Source organism: Paroedura picta, chromosome 3 (assembly GCF_049243985.1).
Source record: "Paroedura picta isolate Pp20150507F chromosome 3, Ppicta_v3.0, whole genome shotgun sequence".
NCBI classification, from domain to species: Eukaryota; Metazoa; Chordata; class Lepidosauria; order Squamata; family Gekkonidae; genus Paroedura; species Paroedura picta.
Window position 1 is genome coordinate 78,383,599 of NC_135371.1, and position 18,886 is coordinate 78,402,484.

Sequence of the window (18,886 nt, forward strand, 5' to 3'; positions counted from 1 at the left end):
AAAAGAAGCAGAGGAGAAACTGTTTTGGTTTCCATTGTGGAGAAAGACTGTAGTTTTCCTAGGCAGAGGCTGCTGAGGGTGAGGAGATGGGAAGCTGAAGAGAGGCAGATAAAGGGAAGTTGGCTGATGGGAAGGAGATAATTTTGACAACTGCAGGTTGGAAAATTCCTGGAGATTTGAGGGATGGACCCTGGGGAGGGTGGGGTTTCAGGAGGAGAGGGAACTCAGAAAGGGATAAGACCTCTCCCTCCAAAGCAGCCATTTCCTCTGAGAGAACTATTCCCAACATCCAGTTGACGGCTGGAGATCACCTAGAATTATAACTAATCTCCAAATGGCATAGATCAGGTTCCCTGGAGAAAATGACTGTTTGGGAGGTTGGAATATATGACAGTTTACCATACTGAGGCCATTTTTCTCCCCAACCCTCACCACTCCAAGGACCAAGCCCAGATCACCAGGAATTTTCCAAGTTGGCAACTCTAAGGGGAAATGATCTCTAAAGTTGGGAGACCCATTGTGATTCCTGGAGAGCCAGTGCTGCCACTGCTGCTTTGGCAAGGGGGAGGGGAATAAGCAGGTAGAACACCAGGAAAGTGATGGAGAGCCAAAAAAAAAAAAGAGAGAGAGAGAGACAGTAATGGGGTTGGGGCAGAAAGACACAGTGTGATGAGGTGGAAAGGCAGGAAAAGAAAGAGTCATGGGTTGGGGCCAGAAAGAGAAAGTGACAGGCATTGGGGGGGGGGAGAGTAATAAAAGAGACAGTAAGGAAAGTGAGAGGCTGAGACAATAAGAGGGAAGGGAGAAAGCAAAAGCAGGGGGAATTGGATTATCTTGTGGATTTCCATGTGTGAATAAAGCATTCTGTTGTTATGTTGTTATGTGCGAAGTCGTGTCCGACCCATCGCGACCCCATGGACAATGATCCTCCAGGCCTTCCTGTCCTCTACCATTCCCCGGAGTCCATTTAAGTTTGCACCTACTGCTTCAGTGACTCCATCCAGCCACCTCATTCTCTATCGTCCCCTTCTTCTTTTGCCCTCGATCGCTCCCAGCATTAGGCTCTTCTCGAGGGAGTCCTTCCTTCTCATGAGGTGGCCAAAGTATTTGAGTTTCATCTTCAGGATCTGGCCTTCTAAAGAGCAGTCAGGGTTGATCTCCTCTAGGACTGACCGGTTTGTTCGCCTTGCAGTCCAAGGGACTCGCAAGAGTCTTCTCCAGCACCAGAGTTCAAAAGCCTCAATTCTTTGACGCTCGTCCTTCCTTATGGTCCAACTTTCACAGCCATACATTGCAACTGGGAATACCATAGCCTTGACTAAACGCACTTTTGTTGGCAGGGTGATGTCTCTGCTTTTTAGGATGCTGTCTAGATTTGCCATAGCTTTCCTCCCCAGGAGCAAGGGTCTTTTAATTTCTTTGCTGCAGTCCCCATCTGCAGTGATCTTGGAGCCCAGGAAAATAAAATCTGTCACTATCTCCATTTCTTCCCCATCTATTTGCCAGGAATTGAGAGGGCCGGATGCCATGATCTTTGTTTTCTTGATGTTGAGTTTCAAGCCAACATTTGCACTCTCCTCCTTCACCCGCATCAATAGGCTCTTTAGTTCCTCTTTACTTTCTGCCATTAGAGTGGTATCATCTGCATATCTGAGGTTGTTGATATTTCTCCCTGCAATCTTGATCCCAATTTGTGACTCCTCTAATCCCGCATTTCTCATGATGTGCTCTGCATACAAGTTAAATAGGCAAGGCGGCAGTACACAGCCTTGCCGAACTCCTTTCTCAATTTTGAACCAGTCAGTGATTCCATGTTCAATTCTCACTGTTGCTTCTTGACCTGCATATAAATTTCTCAAGAGACAAATAAGATGCTCTGGTATTCCCATCTCTTTAAGAACTTGCCACAATTTGTTGTGCTCCACACAATCAAAGGCTTTAACATAGTCAATGAAGCAGAAGTAGACGTTCTTCTGGTACTCCCTAGCTTTCTCCATGATCCAGCGTATGTTGGCAATTTGATCTCTAGTTCCTCTGCCTCTTCGAAATCCTGCCTGTACTTCTGGAAGCTCTCCGTCCACATATTGCTGGAGCCTAGCTTGTAGGATTTTGAGCATAACTTTGCTAGCATGAGAAATTAGTGCAATGGTGTGGTAGTTTGAACATTCTTTGGCATTGCCCTTCTTTGGGATTGGAATGTAAATTGACCTTTTCCAATCCTGAGGCCACTGTTGAGTTTTCCAAATTTGCTGGCATATTGAGTGTAGCAGTGGTCCCCAACCTTTATTAGGCTGGGGACCGGCAGGGCATTGGGCCACGCCCACGCTTCCGGCCGTTAAGCTCGCTCTTGTATAGTTGTTCTGTATAATTTTGCCACCTTTGTTTAATCTCTTCTGCTTCTGTGAGGTCCCTACCATTTTGGTCCCTTATCATACCCAACTTTGCATGAAACGTTCTCTTCATATCTCCAATTTTCTTGAAAAAATCTCTGGTCCTCCCCATTCTATTGTTTTCTTCTATTTGTTTGCACTGTTCATTTAAGAAGGCATTCTTATCTCTTCCAGCTTTTCTCTGGAATTCTGCATTCAATTGGGTGTATCTTTCTCTTTCTCCCTTGCCTTTCACTTCCCTTCTCACCTTAGCTATTTGTAAAGTTTCCTCAGACAGCCATTTTGATTTCTTGCATTTCTTTTTCTTTGGGATGGTTTTAGTTGCTACCTCTTATACAATGTTGCGAACCTCCGTCCATAGTTCTTCAGGCACTCTGTCTATCAGATCTAATTCCTTAAATCTATTTGTCACCTCTACTTGTCAGGATTGTAGAATCTCTGTCATAAATTAGTTTGAGTCTCTCCTTCCTCTCTTCCTCTGTCATAAATTAGCTTGAGTTCCTCCATGTCAGTTATATTGTTTTATATTGCTTGGCGCCTGTTTGATCCAGGTCCTGTAACCTTGCTAGCCATAAAAGTGAATAGTTTTGTTATGTTAACATTATCACATGTTGTGGGCTCTCGGGATTGTTGTCACCTCCTCAAGGTTGTGAGAATGAATTCCTGTTTTTCTTACACATATGTCTTTTCTCTTGTCCCCCCCTCCCTTGGGAACTGTCAAGTTTTGGGCGGGAGAATTGTATTGATAAGCAGAGGCAAATCTGAACTCTGGTCAGATTTGACTTTTCAGTCCCTAGCGTATAGTACTTTTCAACAAAGCTTTCTTTCTTTAAGAAGCCTGTTGTGAGTTTTCTGTACGTTTGACATTAAGTCAAATCTCAAAACTCCTTTCGCCTGCCAACATGCAGGACGAAGGAAACACCTATACGGAACAGGGAGAGGGCCTGGACTGGGACCTCTCCCAGAGCGACGGAGCCGGTGTGGGTCTGCACAGCTCGGGCATGCTCAGAGCCGAATTCTTGGAAAGGCACATCACTGAGCGCAGGCGTTTGTCGAAGTATGACCGCCTGACGGGGGATGAGCAGTGGCCGGATCAGCTAGGAATGCCTAGCTACGGGCTGGAGCCCGCCGGTGAGACGCGTGACCTGCAGCACAAGCTGGACAAGGTGACCAATTGGCTGCAGGACCTCTCGGGTCGGCTGGATCCAGAGGAGCAACGCGAGATGCGACGCCTGCTGCGGGACGTGCACGGTGGTGCCCACGAACCCAGTGGTCGGAGATCAGGAGGACTGCCCACCCTGCGAGAACGCGAGGACGCAGCAATGCAGGCGGCAGCGGAGGCCGAGGCCGCAGCCTTGGCGAGAGCGCAGAGGGAGGAAGAAGACGGCGGTCTCGAGGGCGCAGGTGGTGCGGGTGCGGCTGAAGGAGCCGGGGCGGCCGAAGGCGCTGGAGCAGCGGACGGAGCGGCGGCGGCAGCAGCGGACGTTGCGGGAGCGGAGGCAGCGGCAGCAGCAGCGGCGCGAGAGGCGGCGGCAGCAGCAGCGTGAGCCGCGGAGGCGGCGCGGGCCGCCGCGGAGGCGAGGGCGGCGGCAGGAGTCGGTCGAGGCGTCGGCCGTGGAGCGAGGGCCCCGGTGGATTGGGGCCAGGGACGACTGCCTCCTCACCTCCGGGGAGTGGAAATGCGGAGCACCTACAAATTCAAAGCTAAATTCTCGGGGGACCCCGCGACTTTTCCTTCGTTCCTGGTGCACCTCCAAGCCTACATGATGGACATGAGGTTCACCTTCCATGATGATGCTGAGTGCGTGCGCTTCGTGGGAGAGGCCCTGGAGGGGAAGGCTGCAAAATGGTTCATGGACTTGTACCGTTACAACCCAAGAGCCATCCGCAATTACAACCATTTCCTGAGAACCATGCGCCAGATGTACGTGGAACCGTTCGAAAAGGAGACGGCGGAGAAGAAACTCAAGGCCCTGAAGCAAGGGAAACTGACGGTGGCCGAATATGCCAGGGAATTCAAAGAGCTTTCCTCGGCGGAGCCGGACTGGACTGAGCCCCAACGTGTGCACGCGTTCGTGGGGGGTCTCTCTGGGGACTTGTCCAGCAAGTGCCTCCTTCTGGATGACCCCCTCACTGTGGCCGGATGGGTCCAGCTAGCTGGGGAGATGGAGAGTCGCCTGGAAAGGGCCGCGGAGTTCCAAGGAATTGCAGGGAAGGCAGGGGCAAAAACCTCTACGCCCATGAAGGCCAAGCCGAAGGCGAAGCTGGAGCCGACCGAGCGCTCCCGGTGCATGGAGAAGGGGTTGTGCTTGGGTTGTGGTCAGGCTGGCCACTTCCCCGCGCAATGCCCCTCGAAGACAGCGACCGGGACCAAAGCAACGGGTAGTACCCCTCCGAAAGCTTCACCTGCCAAGAAAACGGTCCCGAAGAAAAGTGCCAAGTCCCTGCTGGTACCGGCCGGTACCGCGGCAGTCGTGGAGGATTCGGAGGAGGGCAGTGGCCAGGATGGCGAAGATCAAGCGGAGGAGCAGTCGGGAAATGAAGACGGTCTGCTGTAAGGGCGCCCCGCCAGCAGGCCTCCGACAGGGGCAAACGTGTGATGAGTGATCCCTCCCTGATACTCTTGCCCGCAACCCTCTCCAATCCCAAGTCCGGGAAGACAGTGGGGGTTCGCTGTATTGTGGACTCAGGGTGTACCCAGACTCTAGTAAGCCCAGCACTAGCTGAGACTCTGGGGGTGGGCAGAGTGCCTTTGGGCGAGCCCCTGCCTATCACCCAGCTGGATGGGAAATGCGCTCCCGGGGGGGAAGCTACCGCAAAGACGCGCCCGATGGACTTGGAGGTAGAGAAACATTGGGAGCAGATTCAACCCCTGGTAGCGCCCCACTCAGCATTCCCGTGTGTACTGGGGCTGGATTGGTTGAGGGAGCATGATCCTACGGTGAAATGGAAAAAAGGAACAGTGAAATTTTCCTCTCCCGGTTGTAAGCAACATGTCCGGCCCCAGCCCCCCCGAAACGAGCGGGCCGTGGCCGCGGTGGGATCCACAGGGGAGTCGGCTCTCCCACCGGAGTATCGAGACTTTGCAGATGTGTTTGCTGAAGCCGAATGTAACCAGCTTCCTCCCCACCGTAAAACTGACTGTGCCATCGAGTTAAAGAAGGGGGAGCCCCTCCCTAAAGCCAAACTTTACTTTATGAGCCCGAGGGAGATGGCTGAGCTCAGGGAGTTTTTGGACAAAAACCTAGCCCGGGGGTTCATCAGGCCCGCTACTTCTCCCCTGGCGGCCCCGGTTCTTTTCGTGAAAAAGAAAGACGGGTCCCTGCGCCTCTGCACGGACTACCGAGGGCTGAATGCTGTTTCAACTTGCAATGCCTACCCGTTGCCTTTGATAAAAGACTTGCTGGGGCACTTGGGGAAGGCACGGATTTTTACGAAATTGGACTTGAGGGAAGCCTATTACCAGGTCCGGATAAAAAAGGGGCATGAATATTTGACTGCTTTTAACACCCCCTTGGGCCAATTTGAGTACACTGTCATGCCGTTCGGCCTCGCCGGCGCTCCGGGCGTGTTCATGAACATGATTAATGAAATTATGCATGATTTATTGTATCAGGGGGTGTTGGTGTACATTGATGATATTTTGGTGTATTCTGAGGATGTGGGCAAGCACACTGAATTGGTCCGCGAGGTGCTCCGCCGCCTGCGGAAGCATCAGTTGTTTGCTAAACTTTCAAAGTGTGAGTTTCACCGGGATGCGGTGGAATTTCTGGGTTTCCGGGTCTCCCAAGCAGGGATTGAGATGGACCCAGGCAAGGTGCGGGATCTGCTGTCCTGGGAACCTGCTGTCCTGGGCACACGGAGACAGCTGCAAAGTTTCTTAGGATTTGCAAACTTTTACAGAATGTTCATCCCCAGTTTCGCCAAAGTGGCGCTGCCTCTCACTGACTTGTTAAAAACAAAACAAGGAGGGAAGGCAGCGAGCCGCCCGGGCGCTCCACTCCAGTGGACTCCCCAGTGTCAGGAAGCTTTTGAGAATCTGAAACTGTTGTTCACCTCTGAGCCGGTGCTGGCCCATGCCAACCCCGCTAAGCAATTCACCGTGCAAGTAGATTCTTCGGATGTGGCAATGGGGGCCGTGATCCTCCAAGAGGGGGAGGATGGGAAATTGCACCCGTTGGCCTATTTGTCTAAAAAATTTTCCGGGACAGAAAGAAACTGGGCAATTTGGGAAAAGGAGGCGGCTGCGGTAAAATTGGCCTTGGCCACTTGGAGACATTGGTTGGAAGGGTCCGCCGTCCCCTTTGTAGTTTGGACAGATCATAAAAATCTTCAGGCGCTTAAGCAGCCCCGCTCGCTCTCAGCGAAACAGATGCGGTGGGCGGAGTTTTTCTCTCGTTTCAACTTCTCTCTTAAGCATCTACCGGGCAAAATGAACTTTTTGGCGGATGCTCTTTCTCGCTTGCCCCAGTATAATAGCAAGCGAGACCCATTGGTGGACACAGTTTTTACCCCCGCCCAACTGGGGATGGCCGCAGTGACGCGCAGCCAAACCAAGCAAGGAAATTCAATCCCAGGAGGGTGGATTCAGCAGGAGGTGTCACAGGACTCTGAATTTGGTTCCCTCCGCCCTGACCTACTCGAGAAGGGGGGCCTGTTTTTCAAGGGGGAGCGTCTCTATGTCCCGGCGGCGGCGCGCGGAGATGTTTTGAAACTTTGCCACGATGCAAAAACTGCTGGACATTTTGGATTTGTAAAAACCCTGCACCTGGTCAGGAGACATTATTGGTGGCCGTCTTTACGCGCTGATGTAGAAAAGTACGTGCAGGGTTGCCCCACTTGCATCGTCTCCAAACCTGCTGGTGGGAAGAAAAAGGGGTTGCTACAGCCCCTGCCCACCCCCTCCCGCCCGTGGGCCGATGTCACCATGGATTTTATCACGGACTTACCCCCCAGCCAGGGGAAAACTGTCATCTGGGTAGTAGTGGATGCATTTTCCAAGCAAGCCCACTTTATCCCGTGTGCTGGCCTGCCTTCAGCGGCCAAATTGACCTCGATGTTTGTGACCCACATAATACGCCTACATGGGATCCTGAGATGCCTGCTCACGGATCGGGGCCCCCAGTTCGTTGCCAAGTTCTGGCGGGAGCTCCTGAGACTGTTGGGGGTGGAGCAAGCTTTAACTTCGGGCTACCATCCGGAATCGAATGGCCAGACTGAAAGGGTGAACCAAATCCTTGAACAATATTTGCGCTGTTTTATCAACCATCAGCAAAATGACTGGGTTGCCCTACTGCCACTAGCTGAGTTCGCCTATAACAACGGGGCCCATGCATCCACGGGGGTGTCGCCTTTTAAGGTGGTGTATGGGACTGATTTGGTGGCTGCCCCCACATGGGAGCTAAGTTCGTCCGAGGCTCCAGAAGTCACCAAGTGGGCAGAGACTATTAGTGCCGGGTGGCCTGTAATTGTTTCAAGCCTCAAGGACGCAAAACAGGCTTATAAGACCCAGGCAGACAAGAAAAGGGCACCTGCGCCCGCATGGAAAGTGGGGGACTTGGTTTATTTGTCCACAAAGAACCTGCGTTGCCAACAAAAGTCCAAGAAACTTGGTCCCAAATATGTGGGGCCCTTCCCTATTGTGAAACTTATCAATGCTGTAACTGTAGAACTTTCTTTGCCAAAAACTTACAGGAATGTACATCCGGTTTTTCATTCCAGCCTGCTGCGGAGAGCCCCTGCTCCGGATGTGTGGCACCGCCCCCTATCTGCGCCGGTGCCAATCTACATCGATAAAGACACCCACTACGAAGTCAACCAGATTCTGGACTCTCGTGTGCACAAGGGTCGCCTCCAATATTTGGTTGATTGGAAGGATTTCCTCTCAGGGGACAAGGAGTGGGTAGAGGCAGAGAATGTGAAAGCGCCTCGCCTTCTCCGGGCTTTTCACCGAGCATTCCCCGATTGTCCTCGCCCGGTCGATGCGGGCTAGGGTGGGGGAGGTCCTCTTAGTGTGGAGGGATGTCAGGATTGTAGAATCTCTGTCATAAATTAGTTTGAGTCTCTCCTTCCTCTCTTCCTCTGCCATAAATTAGCTTGAGTTCCTCCATGTCAGTTATATTGTTTTATATTGCTTGGCGCCTGTTTGATCCAGGTCCTGTAACCTTGCTAGCTATAAAAGTGAATAGTTTTGTTATGTTAACCTTATCACATGTTGTGGGCTCTCGGGATTGTTGTCACCTCCTCAAGGTTGTGAGAATGAATTCCTGTTTTTCTTACACATATGTCTTTTCTCTTGTCCCCCCCTCCCTTGGGAACTGTCAAGTTTTGGGCGGGAGAATTGTATTGATAAGCAGAGGCAAATCTGAACTCTGGTCAGATTTGACTTTTCAGTCCCTAGCGTATAGTACTTTTCAATAAAGCTTTCTTTCTTTAAGAAGCCTGTTGTGAGTTTTCTGTACGTTTGACACTACTGTGTATTCGTCGGGGATATGATTTAGTTCATACCTGAGTGGCCTAGTGCTTTTCCCTACTTTCTTCAATTTAAGCCTAAATTTTGCAACAAGAAGTTCATGATCTGAACCACAATCAGCTCCTGGTCTTGTTTTTATTGACTGAATAGAACTTTTCCATCTTTGGCTGCAGAACACATAGTCAGTCTGATTTCTGTGTTGAATCCCCCATGATGATAAGCACATCATTTTTTGGCGTTGCTTCTAGAAGGTGTTGTAGGGCTTCATAGAACTGATCAACTTCATCCTCTTCAGCAGCAGTGGTTGGGGCATAGACCTGGATCACTGTGATGTTGAATGGCTTGCCTTGGATTCGAACTGAGATCATTCTGTCATTTTGGGGATTGTATCCCAAGACTGCTTTTCCTACTCATTGATTATGAAGGCTACTCCATTTCTTATGTGAGATTCTTGTCCACAGTAGTATACCTGATGATCATCTGAATTAAATTCACCCATTCCTGTCCATTTTAGTTCACTGATTCCTAAAATGTCGATGTTCAGTCTTGTCATTTCTTGTTTGACCATGTGCAGCTTACCTTGATTCATGGATCTGACGTTCCAGGTTCCTATAGAATAAAAATCTTTACAGCATCGGACTGTCTTTTCGCCACCAGTTACTTCCACAACTGAGCGTCCTTTCGGCTTTGGCCCAGTCGCTTCATTCATTCTGGCGCTACTCGTACTAGCCGTCTGCTCATCCCCAGTAGCATATTGGACACCTTCCGACCTGAGGGGCTCATCTTCCGGCGTCATAACGTTTTGCCTTTTGGAACTGTCCATAGAGTTTTCATGGCAAAGATACTGGAGTGGTTTGCCATTTCCTTCTCCAGTGGATCACCTTTTGTCAGAGCTCTCAGCTATGACCTGTCCGTCTTGGGTGGCCCTGCACGGTATAGCTCATAGCTTCACTGAACTACACAAGCCCCCTTGCCACAACAAGGCAGCGATCCTTGAAGGGTGTAAAAGCATTCTAACCCACTTCAAAAATTTGTGAGGAATGTCTAATTTAGTAAAAACAAATTTCCAGTAAATTTAGTCAAAAGCTTTTAATAATCAAGTGAGCTAACAATAATTTGATCAGATTTTCAAGAGGCAATCTGATCCTGAAAATATGGAGGCCTCACTTCAAGAAGGACGTCCATAAAATTGAAAGGGTACAGAGGAGAGCGACGAAGATGATCTGGGGCCAAGGGACCAAGCCCTATGAAGATAGGTTGAGGGACTTGGGAATGTTCAGCCTGGAGAAAAGGAGGTTGAGAGGGGACATGATAGACCTCTTTAAGTATTTGAAAGGTTGTCACTTGGAGGAGGGCAGGATGCTGTTTCTGCTGGCTGCAGAAGAGAGGACACGCAGTAATGGGTTTAAACTTCAAGTACAACGATATAGGCTAGATATCAGGAAAAAGTTTTTCACAGTCAGAGTAGTTAGCAGTGGAATAGGCTGCCTAAGGAGGTGGTGAGCTCCCCCTCACTGGAAGTCTTCAAGCAAAGGTTGGATACTCACTTTTCTTGGATGCTTTAGGATGCTTAGGGCTAATCCTGCGTTGAGCAGGGGGTTGGACTAGATGGCCTGTATGGCCCCTTCCAACTCTATGATTCTATGATTCTATGATTCTCTATGCTGTTATTCATATTAATCACCCCTGCCTTTTGGATTGTTGCTGTTGTGTGAAGTCGTGTCTGACCCATCGTGACCCCATGGACAATGATCCTCCAGGCCTTCCTGTCCTCTACCATTCCCCGGAGTGCATTTAAATTTGCACCTACTGCTTCAGTTACTCCATCCAGCCACCTAATTCTCTGTCGTCCCCTTCTTCTTTTGCCCCCGATCGCTCCCAGCATTAGGCTCTTCAGGGAGTCATGAGGTAGCCAAAGTATTTGAGTTTCATCTTCAGGATCTGGCCTTCTAAGGAGCAGGCAGGACTGATCTCCTCTATTATTAATATTATTATTATTATCAATAATAATAATAATGTTGATGTTGATATTATTTAATTTATATCCCGCTTCCCCCTGGAGCCTCGAGGCGGGTCACATAAAAACCAATCCCCTAAAACAATAAAAGTACAATAAAATATAATACAATTAATACAAAAGTTAAGACAAGAATGGCGGCAAAATTGAATATAGCTAGGACTGACCAGTTTGTCCGCCTTGCAGTCCAAGGGACTCTCAAGAGTCTTCTGCAGCAGCAGAGTTCAAAAGCCTCAATTCTTTGATGCTCATCCTTCCTTATGGTCCAACTTTCACAGCCATACATTGCAATTGGGAAGACCATAGCCTTGACTAGACACACTTTTGTTGGCAGGGTCATGTCTCTGCTTTATAAGATGCTGTCTAGATTTGCCGTAGCTTTCCTCCCCAGGAGCAAGTGTCTTTTAATTTCTTTGTTGCAGTACCCATCTGCAGTGATCTTGGAGCCCAGGAAAATAAAATCTGTCACTACCTCCATTTCTTCCCCATCTATTTGCCAGGAATTGAGAGGGCTGGATGCCATGATCTTTGTTTTCTTGATGTTGAGTTTCAAGCCAACTTTTGCACTCTCCCCCTTCACCCGCATCAACAGGCTCTTTAGTTCCTCTTCGCTTTCTGCCATTAGAGTGGTATCATCTACATATCTGAGGTTTTGATATTTCTCCCTGCAATCTTGATCCCAATTCGTGACTCATTTAACCCTGCCTTTCTCATGATGTGCTCCGCATACAAGTTAAATAGGCAAGGCAACAGTATATAGCCTTGCCGAACTTCTTTCTCAATTTTGAACCAATCAGTGATTCCATGCCTGGTTCTCACTTCTGCTTCTTGACCTGCATATAGGTTTCTCAAGATACAAATAAGATGTTCTGGTATTCCCATGTCTTTAAGAATTTGCCACAATTTGTTGTGTTCCACACAATCAAAGGCTTTAGCATAGTCAATGAAGCAGAAGTAGATGTTTTTCTGGAACTCCGTAGCTTTCTCCATGATCCAGCGTATGTTGGCAATTTGCTCTCTAGTTCCTCTCCCTTTTCGAAATCCTGCCTTTACTTCTGGAAGTTCACGGTCCACATATTGCTGGACCCTAGCTTGTAGGATTTTGAGCATAACTTTGCTAGCATGAGAAATAAGTGCAATGGTGTGGTAGTTTGAACATTATTTGGCATTACCCTTCTTTGGGGTTAGAATGTAAACTGACCTTTTCCAATCCTGTGGCCATTGTTGAGTTTTCCAATTTTGCTGCTGTATTGAGTGTAGCACTTTTACTGCATCGTCTTTTAAGATTTTGGATATCCACATGCCTTTTGGATATTCACATGCAAAGGTTCAACAAGAATCTGCTGCTGAATAATATCTTAACTTGGAAAATCAAGAGGAGAGAAAAATATTTCCAAATCATTTTTTTCTGAGAATTCATTCCCTTTACTATACAATTTAGAATAAAATTTATGCTAGTGCCCATTTATTTCAGTAGAGACAGCAAGCATTCTTCCCATCTTTGATCAAAGTAATATTGTTCTTATTCTTTTGCTGTTTTAAGTGATATGGTAAAATTTTACCTTGTTTCTTACCACTTTCCCAATATGACAGTGCAGACAAGTTAAAGCATATTCTGTTTCCAATCATAGTATGCTTAGTTCATATTAATAGTTCCTGATAAAAGATTTGGTGTGGAAGATATAGACAACGGACCACAGATATTTTAAAAAATATATTTAAAAAAGAATGAATGTTTTCATTTTTCAGTTTACGTCTCCTGTTTGTTTGCTTCTTGAGCGACAGAATTTGATTTTGGGTTTCTTGTATTATTAAATGCCTGCCTTTTTCATCTGAACATCTTCATTTACCCAGACAGATTATTTGACCTTTTGCCCTTGGAGTAGGAAAACCTATCAATGGGTAGAAAATGGCTTGCAAAGAGACAAGTCATATCATCATAGAAAGTACAACAAAGCCATGCAGAATTCTTGAAGAAGCACCCACGAAAGCAAGGGAAAATGTGATTATGAGAAATGAAATGTCAGTTCTAAAGCCATAATACATTCCAAGAAAAGTGTCCTCATCTTTATTGAAATCAGACTGATTTATTTTTTTTAATCACAATTCAATTGGAAAATCTTGTACATGTTATGATTAACATGTGGCTTAAAAGATAGATGGAAAAAATAGGGCAAATACATCATTCGTACATGGTCTACATGTTTTCTGATAGATCAGTTTACATATTCCCAGCATTTGGATGCTCATTAAGTGAATAGTTTTGCATTAGTTCTGTTGTGTCATATTGGTGGTGTTCTTACTCCTTGCTAGTCATGGTCCACAGTCAGACAATACAAATCTCTGCTGTCTTTGATGGGCATGAATGCAACTCATTTGCATGCTTATATTCCTTCCTTGCATGCTTATATTCCTTATATTTCCTCTCATTCTTCCTCCACATGCATCTGGGAAATGATGAAAGGGTTCCTTGTTTGTGATATTTTGATCCATGCTCCAATTTACCATATCTGCCTTGGCAAATTGGAGTTTCTTTATTCCCCACAAATGGGATAAATCAACCAAATTGGAGCTTGATTAAAGGGGGAAAGCAGGAGAGAGCATGATGACAACATGCGTTCATGCATGTCAAGTGCAGAGGTTTGTTGTGAGGTCTAAATTTTATGACAACACATAATATGCATTGCTAGCATCTTCAATGCAATAGCAATTAAAGCTGGTGCAATAACAGCAACTGCAAAGAAGGTTAAAATTCAGGCTCGCTCATTTCAGAAACTCACATTTCTTGTGCAGTTACTGCAGAGAGAGGGAGAATTTGAAGCATTTTCGTTGTTCTCTGGGTATTTGTATTCAATGATGTACAGATATGAAAGGTATTTTGTACATCTTACTCAGCAATGACAAGTAGTAAAGGTCAAAGACTGCTGTGTCATTCTGAAAAATTAATTTAAGATGGATTAGATAAGAACATTGCACTCTGTCCAAAATGGAAACAATAAGATTGACAGATGCATAGTAGTGGAAATTATCACATGGAAGCTGAATAATACACAGTTCCCTAGCCAATCCTCTTAAATATCATCCTTGTTGATCTCAGAGACAAAATGATGCTGATGTGAGGTGGCAGCAAGAATGTGGAGGTGATGGAGAAGGCACGAATGACAAAACAATGTTGCAAAACAGTTTCAACATGAGTGGAAAATGCAAACTAAGCCATTTTCAGGATGATAGAAGAATAAGAAATGAAAAAAAGATGTTTATTGGGAAGGGGATAATTCAAATAAGAGGTTAAATACTATAACTGCTCATTGACAGAGGAGAATCATATCTTAGATTGCAGGATAGATTTCAGGCCCTTGCAGAAGAGGTGCGTCAATGAGGTAAAACAAAGTCTAAGACAAAGTGAAGAGGCCACGGGGATAGAAGGAAATGGTGTTGAGGGGAAAAAAAAGGAGAGTACTGGTAATTGGAGACTCCCTACTAAGAGGAATGGATCACCATGTGGCTGGGCCTGATCCCCTAACCCAAGAGGTGTGTTGCTTGCCAGGGGCAAAAATTAAAGATGTTTCAAAACGGCTGCCCAAACTCCTTAAATCTACAGATCGCTAAGCATTTGTGATGGTCCATGTGGGAACGAATGACATGTCCCTGAATACCATTGCTCCTATTAAAACAGACTATCAAGCTCTAGGGAGGAAGCTCAAGCAAATGGGGGCACAAGTGGTATTCTCTTCAATCTTGCCTGTTAAGGGAAGAGGAATGCATCGAGAGAGGAAGATAATGGAGGTGAATAAGTGGCTGCATAGCTGGTGCCGGCAGGAGAGATTTGGTTTCTGGGACCATGGGATAGGCTTTCTTGAGGAAGGCCTACTAGCACCTGATGGATTGCACTTGTTGAAGTTGGGGAAGAATGTGTTTGGCAGGAACCTGGGGAGATTCATCAGGAAAGCTTTAAACTGAAGCCACAAGGGGAAGGAGACGTTCCACATATGAGGTACAAGGAAGGAGACCGATCGGGGGCAGCCCAACCAGAAAGGCCAGCTCACAGGGAACCAAAAGTAAAAGGATTCAGATGCCTTTATACTTACACCCGAAGCATGGGCAATAAGAAGGAAGAGCTGGAACGTCTCATGCTGATGGAAAGGTATGATCTAGTAGGCATCACAGAAACTTGGTGGAATGATTCTCATGAATTGAATGTAATAGTGGATGGATATGAACCACCGAAGAGGTGGAGGAGTGGCACTGTATGTGAGGAAAGGGCTTACCTGTCAGGAAAGTCTAGTGAAGGAGAGTATATCTCCAGTGGAAAGCATCTGGGTTAAAATAAGCAAGGGGAAAACAAACAGTGTGGTGGTTGGTGTCTGCTACCGACTGCCTGACCAAGGAGAAGATGTGGATGCTGCACTTTGTGAGCAGCTTGGGAAAATATCCAATTGGCAGAACCTTGTCATCATGGGTGACTTCAAAGCGTCCTCAGTCATGCAACTTTCTGACCTGCCTGGCTGACAATTTCATTTATCAAATGGTAGATGAACTCACACGAGGTTCAGCCATACTGGACTTAATACTGACCAACAGGCAAGAGTTGGTGGATGCAGTGAAGGAGGTGGGGACCCTAGAGGGAAGTGACCATGTCCTCATAGAATTCCTTTTGAGATGGGGGGGAGCAAGGAAACTCGTAGCCAGACACAGATGTTGGATTTTCATAGGGCAAACTTTAATAAACTCAGAGACATGATGAGTGTCATACCATGGACGAGAATGTTGGAAGGTAAGGGAGCATGTGAAGGGTGGGCACTACTCAAACAAGAGCTATTGCATGCTCAATCTATAACTATCCCAGAAAAACGAAAACACTGCAGGAGCTCTAAGTAGGCTATTTGTATGAACAGAGAACTTCAACAGGAACTAAGAAACAAAAGGGAAATGTTCAGGAAATGGAGGGAAGGACAGAGCTCTAAAGAAGAGTACCTACATGTTATTAGGCACTGTAGATCAATCATCAGAAAGGCCAAAGCTGAGAGTGAGCTAAGATTGGCCAGGAAAGCCCATTGTAACAAGAAAAGATCTTTCAGTTATGTGAGGAGCAAACGTAAAGTAAAGGAGGCAATAGGCCCATCTGCAATAGGGTGCAGATGGACAAAATCTAACGGAGGATGCAGAGAAAGCAGAAAGGCTCAGCACCTATTTTACATCTGTTTTTTTCCCCCAGAGGTCAAAGAGTTTAGGCACATCTAGAAATGGCAGTAGCCAAGGGATAGTGTCTGGGTGGCAGGTTGACATGGACAGAGAGGTTGTCGAGAGGCATTTAGCTGCACTGGATGAGTTCAAATCCCCTGGGCTGGATGAAATGCTCAAAGAACTTTCCGGAGAACTTGGAGAACCCTTGTCCATCATCTTCAGGACCTCTTTAAGGACTGGAGATGCCTCGGAGGGCTGGAAGAGAGCAAATGTTATTCTGAGGAAGGATGACCCGGGAAACTACAGACCAGTGAGTCTGACCTCTGTTGTGGGGAAGATAATGGAGCAGATATTAAAGGGAGCAATCTGCAAACATCTGGAGGACAATTTGGTGATCCAAGGAAGTCAACATGGATTTGTCTCCAACAAGTCCTGTCAGACCAACCTGGGTGTAAACTGCACGGAGCTTTTATTCCAACCCCAGATTGATTCAGTCCCTGCCCTCTACACAGAATGCGATTTCTGTTTGGATTTGGGGCGATTTAAATTTTCCTTCTGCAGCAAGAAGGATTGATCCGGAGTGACCCTACCTTTATTGTGCAATATATTAGAGTGCTTTTAATCCCCAATATCAATTTGGGAAAGAAAGCTCCATGGTAGAGAACCTACACCTGGTCATGTGACACGCTTGCCTTAAAGGAGAAGCCCCTAATTTCTCTCAACTTCTGTTGGTCTTGGATTTTTTTTTCTGCCTTCTTCGATCCTCTTACCCCCCACTTCAAGAAAAGAAAGGATTTTTTCCTCCCTCCTCTGACTTCTTGGATCCTCTCCCCCCTTCAAGAAAACAGAGAAAGAGTCTCCATTTGCCCCCCCCCCCATCTGAGCCTCCCTAACCACATGCAGAAGACTTTCCTGTTTCAATGGGGAGGGGGGGAGAAGAAGACCCGAGTTAGGGCTTAGGGCTTAGGGCTGATCCTGCATTGAGCAGGGGGTTGGACTAGATGGCCTGTATGGCCTCTTCCAACTCTATGATTCTATGATTCTATGAGTTCAAAGCGATCTGAATTCAACAGGATTGACAATGGAATAAAGAAAGTAAGTGCAGACTCTGCCCTCATTTCGTTTTGCTGGATCGTGGAAATTCGGTTGATGTCGTTTACTTGGATTTTAGTAAAGCTTTTGATAAGGTTCAATGAGATCTGAACACAATGGAAAAATGGGCAAATGAGAACAAGATGCAATTTAATAAAGATAAGTGTAAAGTTCTGCATCTGGGTCAGAAAAATGAAAAGCATGCCTACTGGATGGGGGATATGATACTAGGTAAAACTGTGTGCGAACGAGACCTTGGGGCATTTGTGGATTGTAAGCTAAACATGAGCAGCTGTGTGATGCAGCGGTAAAAATGGCAAATGCCATTTTTGGCTGTATCAACACTGGCACCATATCAAAATCACAAGATGTCATAGTCCCATTGTATACGGCACTGGTCAGAGTACACCTGGAGCCTGTGGGTATTATTTATAATGTTCAGAGAGCCAGAGATGATGGATCACGACAATTAAGACAACTAGGAGTGCAATTTTTTTTTTCTAAAGACTTGCCTGAAAGAACCTGTGACAATTGGCTCACTGCAGGCCATTCTGCATGGCAGCGGCTGCAGTGTTGTGGAGCATAAAGCTCCCTATGGGGGACATATTTCAGCAGGACCCCTGGTGCCCCACTAATATATGCCCCCCGCCCGGAAAACACAGCAGCAGCATGGGGGAGGGATTATTTCGCAGGAACATGGGATTGTGTGGAATGCAATCCCACCTTCCTGCAAAACAAAAAAAAATGCCCTGGTACACCCCGCAGTGCAGTGAAGTGCTGTGAAGCCAACTGGAGAGGAATGGGAAGGCGACTGTAAGCCGTTTTGAGCCTCCTTCGGGTAGGGAAAAGCGGCATATAAGAACCAACTCTTCTTCTTCTTCTTCTGGGCCATTCAAGGCCACCATAACAGGGAGGAGGCTCTTCCCTGTCCTCACAGGCCTGCTCCAGGACAGACTCCATAGGGCCCCACAGCAAGCTAAGGAAACATGAATTCTCTTAGCTCAGGGGAAATGAGGGCTTGATCCATGGCCTGCTTAGGAGAGGGGAAGCTGCATCATGTGGAAGAGGGGATTAGTCCCACTTCCATATGAGTGCCCTCTTGACCTTTTCCCCAATCTGGTGTTTGTTTTTAGATTTGTTTGTTTTTAGATTTCTATACTGCTGCTCTTGGTTGACTCGCGGTGGTTTACAATAAAATGAAAAAAATACAGTTAAACCCCTAAAATAGGAATTCCAAAACTCCACACACAAACTCCATTCAGCACATGGGTCAAAGCTCTTCCCCTGGGAGCAAGGGCTCTAGCCTAACACACATATTAGGGATCCACCAATGGTAACTCTGGGACCCCATGGTGGCCTCAACCATAAGCCTGTTTGAAGGGCTCCATTTTACAGTGCACTTAGCTCTGCTGGGAGCTCATTCCACCAGATTGGGGCCAAGGCCAAAAAGGCCCTGGCCCTGGTCGAGACAAGGGGGCCCAGGACAACCAGCAGATTCCTACCCACAGAGTGAAGGGCCCTGTGGGGACTCCATGGAGGGCCCATATTGAATCCTCCAGCAGCTGCACTGGCAGTAAGTGGAGTTCTGACTCAAATTCAAGGCTCTGGTATGACCATTAAGAACAGGTTTTCAAGGGTTCTCCCAAACATACTTTTTTCCATCCCTTGTGAGGTACGCATCATCTCCTGATAGTAGCTCCTCATATTGACATTGGAGACCATGATCCAGAA